We start from the raw sequence: 12,028 nt of genomic DNA on the forward strand, positions 1-12,028 counted from the left end.
TGAGGTGGGAGAGCCAAGATCAGGATATTGGACTACCAGAGACCTCATGACCCCACATAATATCAATCGCAGAGAGTTCATCCAGAGATCTCCATCTCAATGTGAAGACCCAGCTCCACTCAACGACAAGCAAGTTCCAGTGCTGGACACCCCATGCCAAACAACTAGCAAGACAGAAACACAACCCCACCTATTAGCAGAGTGGCTGTCTAAAATCATACTAAGTTCACAGACAGCCCAAAACACACAACCAGACATGGTCCTGCCCACCAGAAAGACAAGATCCAGCCTCATCCACCAGAACACAGGCAGCAGTCCCCTCCACCAGGAAGCCTACACAACCCACTGAAGCAAACTTACCGACTGGGGGCAGATACCAAAAACAACAGGAACTATGAACATTCAGCCTGTGAAGAGAAGACCCCAAACACAGTAAGTTAAGCAAAATGAGAAGACAGAGAAATATGCAGCAGATGAAGGAGCAAAGTAAAAACCCACCAGACCAAACAAATGAAGAGGAAATAGGCAGTCTACCTGAAAAAGAATTCATAGTAATGATAGTAAAGGTGATGCAAAATCTTGGAAACAGAATGGAGAAAATACAAGAAATATTTAACAAGGACCTAGAAGAACTAAAGAGCAAACAAACAATGATGAACAACACAATAAATGAAATTAAAAATTCTCTGGAAGGAATCAAGTGTAGAATAAAAGAACAGATAAGTGACCTGGGAGATAAAATAGTGGAAATAACTACTGCAGAGCACAACAAAGAAAAAAGAATGAAAAGAATTGAGGACAGTCTCAGAGACCTCTGGGACAACATTAAATGCATCAATATTCGAATTATACGGGTCCCAGAAGAAAAAGAGAAAAAGAAAGGAACTGAGAAAGCATTTGAAGGGATTATAATTGAAAAATTCCTTAATATGGGAAAGAAAATAGTCAATTAAGTGTAGGAAGCACAGAGAGTCCAATACAGGAAAAATCCAAGGAGAAACATGCCAAGACACATATTAATCAAACTATCAAAAATTAAATACAAAAAAATATTAAAAGCAGCAAGGCAAAAGCAACAACTAACATACAAGGGAATCCCCATAAGGTTAACAGCTAATCTTTCAGCAAAAACTCTGCAAGCCAGAGCGGAGCGGCAGGACATATTGAGAGTGATGAAAGGGAAAAAACTACAACCGAAATTATTTTACTCAGCAAGGATCTCATTCAGATTTGATGGAGAAATTAAAACCTTTACAGACAAGTAAAAGTGAAGAGAATTTAGCACCACCAAACCAGCTTTACAACAAGTGCTAAAGGAACTTCTCTAGGCAGGACACAAAAGAGAAGGAAAAGACCTACAATAACAAACCCAAAACAGTTAAGAAAATGGTAATAGGAACATACATATTGATAATTAACTTAAATGTAAATGGATTAAATACTCCAACCAAAAGACATAGACTGGCTGAATGGATACAAAAAGAAGATCCATATATATGTTGTCCAAAAGAGACCCACTTCAGACCTAGGGACACATACAGACTGAAAGTCAGGGGATGGAAAAAGATATTCCATGCAAATGGAAATCAAAAGAAAGCTGGAGTAGCAATTCTCATATCAGACAAAATAGACTTTAAAATAAAGACTATTAAAAGAGACAAAGAAGGACACTACATAATGATCAAGGGATCGATCCAAGAAGAAGATATAACAATGGTAAATATTTATGCACCCAACATAGGAGCACCTCAATATATAAGGCAAATGCTAACAGCCATAAAAAGGGAAATTGACAGTAACAAAATCATAGTAGGGGACTTTAACACCCCACTTTCACCAACGGAGAGATCAACCCAATGAAAATAAATAAGGAAACACAAGCTTTAAATGATACATTAAACAAGATGGACTTAATTGATATTTATAGGACATTCCATCCAAAAACAACAGAACACACTTTCTTCTCAGGTGCTCATGGACCATTCTCCAAGATAGATCATATCTTGGGTCACAAATCAAGCCTTGGTAAATTTAAGAAAATTGAAATCATATCAAGTATCTTTTGCGACCACAATGCTATGAGACTAGATATCAATTATAGGAAAAAAAACTGCAAAAATACAAACACATGGAGGTTAAACAATACACTACTAAATAACCAAGAGATCACTGAAGAAACCAAAGAGGAAATCAAACAATACCTAGAAACAAATGACAATGAAAACACTATGACCCAAAACCTATGGGATGCAGCAAAAGCAGTTCTATGAGGGAAGTTTATAGCGATACAATCCTACCTCAAGAAACAAGAAACATCTCAAATAAACAACCTAACCTTACACCTCAAGCAATTAGAGAAAGAAGAACAAAAAACCCACAAAGTTAGCAGGAGGAAAGAAATCATAAAGATCAAATCAGAAATAAATGAAAAAGAAATGAAGGAAACAATAGCAAAGATCAATAAAACTAAAAGCTGGTTCTTTGAGAAGATAAGCAAAATTGATAAACCATTAGCCAAACTCATCAAGAAAAAAAGGGAGAAGGCTCAAATCAATAGAATTAGAAGTGGAAAAGGAGAAGTAACAACTGACACTGCAGAAAAACAAAGGAGCATGAGACATTACCACAAGCAACTATATGCCAATAAAATGGACAACCTGGAAGAAATTCTTAGGAAAGCACAACCTTCCTAGGCTGAACCAGGAAGAAACAGAAAATATAAACAGACCAATCACAAGGACTGAAATTGAGACTGTGATTAAAAATCTTCCAACAAACAAAAGCCCAGGACCAGCTGGCTTCAAGGCAAATTCTATCAAACATTTAGCGAAGAGCTAACACCTATTCTTCTCAAACTCTTCCAAAATATAGCAGAGGGAGGAACACTCCCAAACTCATTCTACAAGTCCACCATCACCCTGATACCAAAACCAGACAAAGATGTTACAAAAAAGGAAAACTACAGGCCAATATCACTGATGAACATAGATGTAAAATCCTCTACAAAAACTAGCAAAGAGAATCCAGCAGCACATTAAAAGGATCATACACTCTGATCAATTGAGGTTTATCCCAGGAATACAGGATTCTTTAAAATATACAAATCAATCAATGTGATACACCATATTAACAAACTGAAGGATAAAGATCATGTGATAATCTCGAAAGAAGCAGAAAAAGCTTTCGACAAAATTTGACACCATTTATGATAAAAACTCTCCAGAAAGCAGGCATAGAGGGAACTTACCTCAACATAATAAAGGCAATATATGACAAACCCACAGCCAACAGCATTCTCAATGGTGAAAAACTGAAACCATTTCCACTAAGATCAGAAACAAGACAAAGTTGCCCACTCTCACCACTATTATTCAACACAGTTTTGAAAATTTTAGGTAAAGCAATTAGAGACAAAAAAGAAATAAAAGGAATCCAAATCAGAAAAGAAGAAGTAAAACTGTCACTCTTTGCAGATGACATGATACTATACACAGAGAATCCTAAAAATGCTACCAGAAACCAACTAGAGCTAATCAATGAATTTGGTAAAGTAGCAGGATACAAAATTAATGCACAGAAATCTCTTGCATTCCTATACATTAATGATGAAAAATCTGAAAGAGAAGTAAAGGAAACACTCTCATTTACCATTGCAACAAAAAGAATTAAATACCTAGGAATAAACCCACCTAAGGAGACAAAAGACCTGTAGGCAGAAAACTATAAGACACTGATGAAAGAAACTAATGATGATACAAAGAGATGGAGAGATATACCATGTTCTTGGACTGGAAGAATCAACATTGTCAAAATGACTATACTACCCAAAGCAATCTACAGTTTCAGTGCAATTCTTATCAAACTACCAGTGGCATTTTTCACAGAATTAGAACAAAAAATTGCACAATTTGTATGGAAACACAAAAGACCCTGAATAGCCAAAGCAATATGGAGAAAGAAAACGGAGCTGGAGGAATTAGGCTTCCAGACTTCAGACTATACTACAAAGCTACAGTAATCAAGACAGTATGGTACTGGCACCAAAACAGAAAAATAGATCAATGGAACAGGATAGAAAGACCAGAGATAAACCCACACACATATGGTCACCTTATCTTTGATAAAGGAGGCAAGAATATACAATGGAGAAAAGACAGCCTCTTCAATAAGTGGTGCTGGGAAAACTGTACAGCTACTTGCAAAGAATGAAATTAGAACACTCCCTAAGACCATACACAAAAATAAACTCAAAATGGATTAAAGACCTAAATGTAAGGCCAGACACTATAAAACTCTTAGAGGAAAACATAGGCAGAATACTCTCTGACATAAATCACAGCAAGATCCTTTTTGACCCACCTTGTAGTGAAATGGAAATAAAAACAAAAATAAGCAAATAGGACCTATGAAACTTAAAAGCTTTGCACAGCAAAGGAAACCACAGACAAGAAGAAAGACAACCCTCAGAATGGGAGAAAATATTTGCAAACAGAACAACTGACAAAAGGATTAATCTCCAAAATTTACAAGCAGCTCATGCAGCTCAATATCAAAACAACAAAAAACCCAATCCAAAGATGGGCAAAAGACCTAAATATACATTTCTCCAAAGAATATGTACAGATCGCCAACAAACACATGAAAGGATGCTCAACATCAGTAATTATTAGAGAAATGGAAATCAAAACTACAATGAGGTATCACCTCATACCCTTCAGAAAGGTCATCATCAAAAAATCTACAAACAATAAATGCTGGAGAGGGTGTGGAGAAAAGGGAACCCTCTTGCACTGCTGGTGGGAATGTAAATTGATACAGCCCCTATGGAGAACAGTATGGAGCTTCCTTAAAAAACTAAAAATAGAACTACCGTACGACCCAGCAATCCCACTACTGGGCATATACCCTGAGAAAACCATAACTCAAAACAAGTCATGTGCCCCAATGTTCATTGCAACACTATTTACAATAGCCAGGACATGGAAGCAACCGAAATGTCCTTTGACAGATGAATGGATAAAGAAGATGTGGCACATATATACAATGGAATATTACTCAGCCATAAAAAGAAACGAAATTGAGTTATTTGTAGTGAGGTGGATGGACTTAGAGTCTGTCATAAAGAGTGAATTAAGTTAGAAAGAGAAGAACAAATACCATATGCTAACACATATACATGGAACCAAAAAAAAAAAAAAAAAGGTTCTGAAGAACCTAGGGGCGTGACAGTAATAAAGACACTGATGTAGAGAATGGACTTGAGGATTCAGGAAGGGGGAAGCATAAGCTGGGACGAAGTGAGGGAGTGGCATGGACATATAGACACTACCAAACGTAAAATAGATAGCTAGTGGGAAGTAGCCACATAGCACAGGGAGATCAGCTCAGTGCTCTGTGACCACCTAAAGGGGTGGAATAAGGAAGGTGGGAGGGGGACGCAAAAGGAAGGGGATATGGGGATATATGTATACGTATAGCTGATTCACTTTGTTCTACAGCTGCAACTAACACAACAATGCAAAGCAATTATACTCCAATAAAGATGTTAAAGAAAAGAAAAAAAAAGAAAAAAGAAAACTCTATGGTATAAAAAGAAATGGATGGCCAGGGACCTCCCTGGTGGCACAGTGGTTAAGAATCTGCCTACCAGTGCTGGGGACAGGGGTTCGATTCCTGATCCAGGAAGATCCCACACGTTGCAGAGCAGCTAGGCCAAGCACCACAAATGCTGAGCCCACATGCCACAACTACTGAAGCCCACGTGCCTAGAGCCCGTGCTCTGCAATAAGAGAAGCCACCCCAATGAGAAGGCCGTGCACCACAACGAAGAGTAGCCCCTGCTCGTTGCAACTAGAGAAAGCCCTTGCACAACAACAAAGACCAAGTGCAGCCAAAAAATAAATAATTAAATAAACCTTTGCAAAGAAATGGCCAGCAAAGAAATTGGTAAACGTGTATGCAATGAGACACAAAAATCTAAATAATAAAAAACAACAGTGGTTATGCCTAATTCGTGAGGTTTAAAAAATAGAGGATGAATCTCAAAGACTGGGCAGCAATAGCAGAGGGGAATGTAAGGGGTTATAAGTCATCGTATTTTTCCAGAGGAGGAAGAAAATTACTGATATACTTTACATTTTACATTTACTTTACGTAACTTCAAAGGAAACCAAGAGAAATAAATAAGAGAAATAAAATTTAACTTCCACACAGTAGGAGATGAAATGAAATGCAGTAGGGGGTGGGGAATATAAGACAGCAAGAAGTAAGGGGCTGGGTGAAGCATAGTAAAAGCAAGACAAGCAAGTACCAATAAAACGGTAGGAAAAAAATCCAAAGATGAATAGATACAAATTCACTAGTTAAGAGACACGGGACAATCACAGTCTCTTTGGACAAATGGGATCTAGTCACAGGAAACAAAGAAAGCAAGGTCCAGAGAGCAGATGGCCTATTACTAAAAATTAGAATATGTATCACTAATATAGATGCTAAAAGCACACAGAGAAAATGGGGATGGGGACAGTGCAATGCAGTAGCAGCAGACCTAACATGGTTTGATCTCTATCTTCTGCTCAATATCTGTGTGCTCCTGGGCAAATGTTGAGCCCTGCGTTTATTTTCTAAAGCAGTAGAATTGAGATAGGAACAGTACCTACTTCATAGAGTTCTTGTAGGAGTATATGAGATAAAATATGAAAACTGCTCATGACAATGCCTGGCACATAGGATGGACACAGAGGAATTATTAGCATGGACTGGAGGGTGCTATGGCAGGTTTTGTACTGTGAAAAGCCCTTGAATTTGAGGAACGGGTGAATGGAATTAGGGAAGGTGAACAGTAAGAAGGACAGAAAACAGAGAAATTGAACAAAGCCAAAGAGAACAAACTAGGAAGATGAGATGCACCTGGCCTGGGTGGGACTCAGGCGGCCTAGCTGGGGAATCCAGGCCCCTCAGCATCCCACTTCCTCCTGCCTCTCCAGTCCCTCCAGGATGTCTTGTTGGAAGTCAATGGTTACCAGGAGAAAACATCTGTATCTGAAAGCAGCTCTATGTGCATTCGTCTCATTAAACATTTTTTTTCAGAGTTTGGTTCTTAATGTTGTGTGTCACCAGCAATGTCATGAGAAATCCAGAGAGAAAAATGTGGTCTGTGCAATTAGTAGCCCTCAGGCAATAAAGCTTCTGTTTCAGACAGTGTTGAAACACTGCAAGATCCAGGAAGGCAGAGCCAACTGACAGAGCAGATGCCTAAACTCACATTGTTTCTGGCTGCACAATGCACGCACACTCTTACACACACACACATGTGCTTGCTTGTGCACAATGCATTCACGCACTGACACAGTGCATGCACGCACACACAAACCACAAGTTCTCACATGTGTGCACACATGGCATGCATGCACACACACCACACATTCCATACACACCTACAAATGCATGTATGTGTTTGCACATCATATGATTGCCTGCATGTGTATACGTGCCATACATGCACACACATGCATGGTCACATGTGTGCATGTCCGTCATATGCCATGCACGTGCACACATATACACGCATGTATGGTCACACAATACAAACACACATACCATACACAGGTACACATACACACCACATACATATGCGTGCATGCACATACATACCACACACATACACACACCACACATGCACGAACATACCTACTAGCAAAATAATTATTTGAACATGGCAATTAACAACAAACAAATGTCCTTATATGTAGCTTTAATTCTATATTTATATTCCTTGCACTCTTCCCAATTTCTGAATCATGAAAACAAGCCCGACCTATGTTAAATTTATTTTAAGAATAATTAAGTGTATTCTTAAGGGCTCACATTATTCAAATAGTATTCCACGCTCGACTCTGTCCTGAGTAATGAATTCATTTATGTACCTTGAGAATACAATGATTATAATTTTATAACTATAAAATTCTCTCTCTCTAAACAGACAGTGAAATGTTTTATTACATTATTATATTCTACTTATGGTCAAATTACAGCTATATAATAAAAAACATATTTCTGTGTAAGCCCTTGAATACTATTAAATTTGAATAGGAAATCTTTGGCAAAAGGAATCCAACACTTGTAGAACAGACCACAACAGCTTTCTGAATTATCTGCTTGTCTTTATGCCAATATATAGCAATTCCCTGTCTTTTCTAGTATTTTCCCAACTCAGTCATGAGTCTAAAATAGTTGGCCTTTTCACCACTTCCCTTGGTAGCAGAGCAGAAAACAAAGCTGCATATAGATTTTGCTATAATTTAGCCTGGACTGGGGAAAACTTTCTCCAATGTATGTGTGTGTCTGTCTGTCTGTCTTTCTGTCTGTGTGTCTGTGTGTGTGTGTTCCAACAGATCAGCTACCTCAAGAAAGTGTACCGTCTTGGCATTTTGTGTTTAGGCTTCTACACTAAATGACATAATTTATAAAGTGTATTTGGGATTGCATCTTTTGTCAAAAGCCTTTCTTTCAGTAAAAAGAGGTTTTACATTATCAAAATATTTAAAATGTTATTCAAAGAGGAATGACTCACTGACTCATCAAAAACAGAATGAAGTCCAAGAGTTCAGTGTAAATCATCCTATTTTGAGGTTAAAAACATCCTGCAAGAAGGCCTGGCTAACATGACAGGCAGGCCCCGTCCATGACAGTGCTCACCCCCTGATGGCAAGCACGGAGGCTTCTGGAAAGCAGGCTGGGCCCCCGGACATGATAAGAGGGGAATGACGGGCAAGTGGGGAAGACCGGCCCAGGGCTCCAATTAGCTGAGGTGGACTGACTATCAAAGGCGTTTTGTCCAGGTCTTGTCTCCGCATCTCAAGAGGGATGGGAAGACACAGCTGGGATCTAAAGGTGACTCAAGATTAACCAAAGTGTAGAAGGTAGGTCTGGGGGACCAGGAAGGTATGGTGGGGACGGCATGGGGAGACGGGAGGTTCCTCTCCTCAGACCTCTGTGCGCTGGCCTCAAGGCGGGGGGGATGGATTTGCGCACTAAAGGTGGGAGGCGGCGGGGGACACACGCTGACAGGAGCTCTCAGCCAGGTCAGGATCCCCTCGGAAAGATTTAACCGCGGGTGTTAGTTTTCCGGTAATAACAGCCTTAGGGAGGCACTCGCGACAGAAGTCTATGCCACGTGGACCCCCGGCTGAAAGCACGAGGACCCCCGACGTAAGAACACAGGTATCTAGACCCCAGGTCACATCCCAACCCCGCCACTTTGTGACTGAGGAAACTTGGGTCCGTTACTTCTCCCTTCTGTGCCTCGGTTTCCTCTTCTGTAACATGAGGATGATGGTTGCAGGCACCTCCCTGGGTTGTTGCCAGAATAGACAAGTCCACGCGCAGAAAACCCTCTCCCAGAATGTGGCGCATGGTTGTCCTCAGTCAGCAAAGATGATTTCACTACACAGTCAGTGGGGATGGGTGGCTAAAAGGAAAATAGACGCAGGGGCTTTCCGGGAACATTCTGCATGCTCATTTCATAAACTCTTTCAACTACTAATGACAACTCATCAGTAGTGGTGTGAAAGGAGCCCCGCACTGGAGGTTCTGGCCCCATCACACCCCCCCAGAGGCCATGGCCACACATGCCTCTCTCTGGGTCCGGGTTTCTTCATCTCTGAGCCGTTCATCTCAGGCTTGTTGTGAGGATCAAATGAAAATGTACATTCATGGCCGACCTGGTACTATTCCTGCTCCACGCCTGGGGTTGCTCTGAAAGGGGCCAGTCAAGGGGGAGGGGGGTGGTTAGGGCACAGCTATGGGGGTCCAGACTGCCAAGTGCCAAGCAGATGCTGGTGGCTGATGGGCATGGTACCATCCTGGGACACGGCTGTAAAGCTAGAGCTAAAGAAAAGACTTTGGAAAGGGATTTAAATTTCACATTGGCATCAGTATAATGTAAGCAGGCTGAGTGTTTGCTCAGTGAGCTCAAAACTCGGTTGGGAAACCAAGGAGACTCCCTTAGGGCTACACAGACATGAGATAATGGAAACGCTGAAGAGTCTGGTGAATTTAAGGCTTGGTGCTGAGGCTATAGACTTCTCCAACATCCAAACTAATATTTTTCTTCTAAATTGGTTTTGGTGCGGCTTCAGCTATTCCTTCCAGTTTTGTCCTCACCCTTCTCATAACTGGCCGGTCAGGTCACACTGAACGAACATCCTCAGACCAAGCTTCGTGCTTGACCTGCGCGAGGACAGAGGTGGCCCATACGGGTCCCAAACACATATAAGATATAGTTGTCGTCCTTGAGACAACAAAATGTTTCTCCTCAGAAGAGGATTAACACAGCGATAAGAAAGGGACTTTACTGTTTATTGGAAAAGGTATCAAATTAAACTGTGAGGCTTACCCGTTAGAGCAGATCATTCCCTGGAGACTTTCAGAAGGAAAGAAAGGGCCACTGTCTAGAATCAGCCTTGTCACTATGATGATACCTATTTCAACCTGGTTCAATAATTATTCAGGTCATTTACTGCAATTGATAAAATTGCCCATTAATATGGCAATATCTGTAGTCAAAAGTCTATCCCTTTGGGATATTAAGAAACCTCACAAAGGTCTACTCCTGGAAACTGATTTATTGGGATAGTACCTAAATACCCATCAACCTTTGGACAGCTTCAGCAAGGAAAGTCACCACTGCTGGGTTTCACCGGTGTCCACTGGAGACAGTGTATATGGGAGAGGAGTGGAAAGGGGAAAAATCCATGCATGCCAGCTCAAGAGAAAGCCTCTCTGTTTCCAGTGACGGGCTGCCCCCGTCTTTATTAATGAAAAAAGACTCCTTTTTTCCATTTCCTAATGATGTTCACAGTTGAAGTGTAGACTGACTATGGCAGAGTATGTAAGTGGAATATTTCAAGGACATTCATCATAAGTGGATACAGAGAGACCAGACTCCTGTTTCAGTGTCAAGGTTTAAATGTCAAACACCTGGAGACATAATTACTCAACCTTAGAATCATTCTATGAGTTCATTGCTCTGGTTCAGGGAAAGTCAAACTCGTAAGTTAAGTTCAAGACACTGTTTGGGCTGGGGAAAGGGAGGAGCCCCAACTACGTTTGTAACCCAAGAGCACGTTTTCCCCATCACACTAGGAGTTCACTTACTAGAAAACGACATTCATACAGAACTTAGAAGGGAAGAATGAGCATGTCCTATGTGCTAGAGGAATCAGGTACAAACAACTGAAAATACTCTCACTGAAAGTAAACTCACTGAAAATTTTGCCATGAAGAACTTTCTAGTAGGAAGGGCATTCTAATATTAAAACAGCAGCTTTTTTGACTCAAATTCAAGTCAGCTGCTATTTCTAACTTCTTAGAACTAAAGGACCACTAACCTGCTTCCAAGAATTTCCAGAACAGAACAGATGTGCGTCCTTTATTTCAGATGCATCAAAGAGTAAAGATATCCTCCTCCTGATTTCTTCACCTTCTACACCTCATTTCCCTCTACCACTCATTCACTGTGTTCTTTTAGTCGAAGTCTGAACATAAGTGAAAAAACAAAATAGCATGCAGATTAAGGGTGGTCTGGTTAATCCACATACTTCCAGAAACTCCTGACTGAAAGATGTTTCAGTTCTGAAGGACAGGACTCACACATCCCTGAATATACTGTTCTCCACTGACTGAATGCCATAGTGTCTTGTTACCCATAACATGGACTTTTCCATTTCTACTGAGAATGTGGAAAGGATTCCTGCTGTCCTTGTGCAAAAATCCAAGCTAGAAAACAGTCCCCCCACTGTCCCAGCAACTCAGAGCAGCCCGAAACAGTCCCTCACCCAAGACGGCTACTAACACTCCCTGTCTCGTGTCTTGGCACACAACAGGGAAATAACAAGAGAGGCCAGTTAAGGAAGAAGGAAAAAAATCCATACCCCAAGCTAGGTCACACAGAAATGGTATCATAAGTCACACTGGAAGCATTTCTCAACTTAGCATTTTACCTAAGACACTGAAAAGGCTGAGTGCT

Source organism: Hyperoodon ampullatus (genome assembly GCF_949752795.1).
Source record: "Hyperoodon ampullatus genome assembly, chromosome: 3".
NCBI lineage: Eukaryota > Metazoa > Chordata > Mammalia > Artiodactyla > Ziphiidae > Hyperoodon > Hyperoodon ampullatus.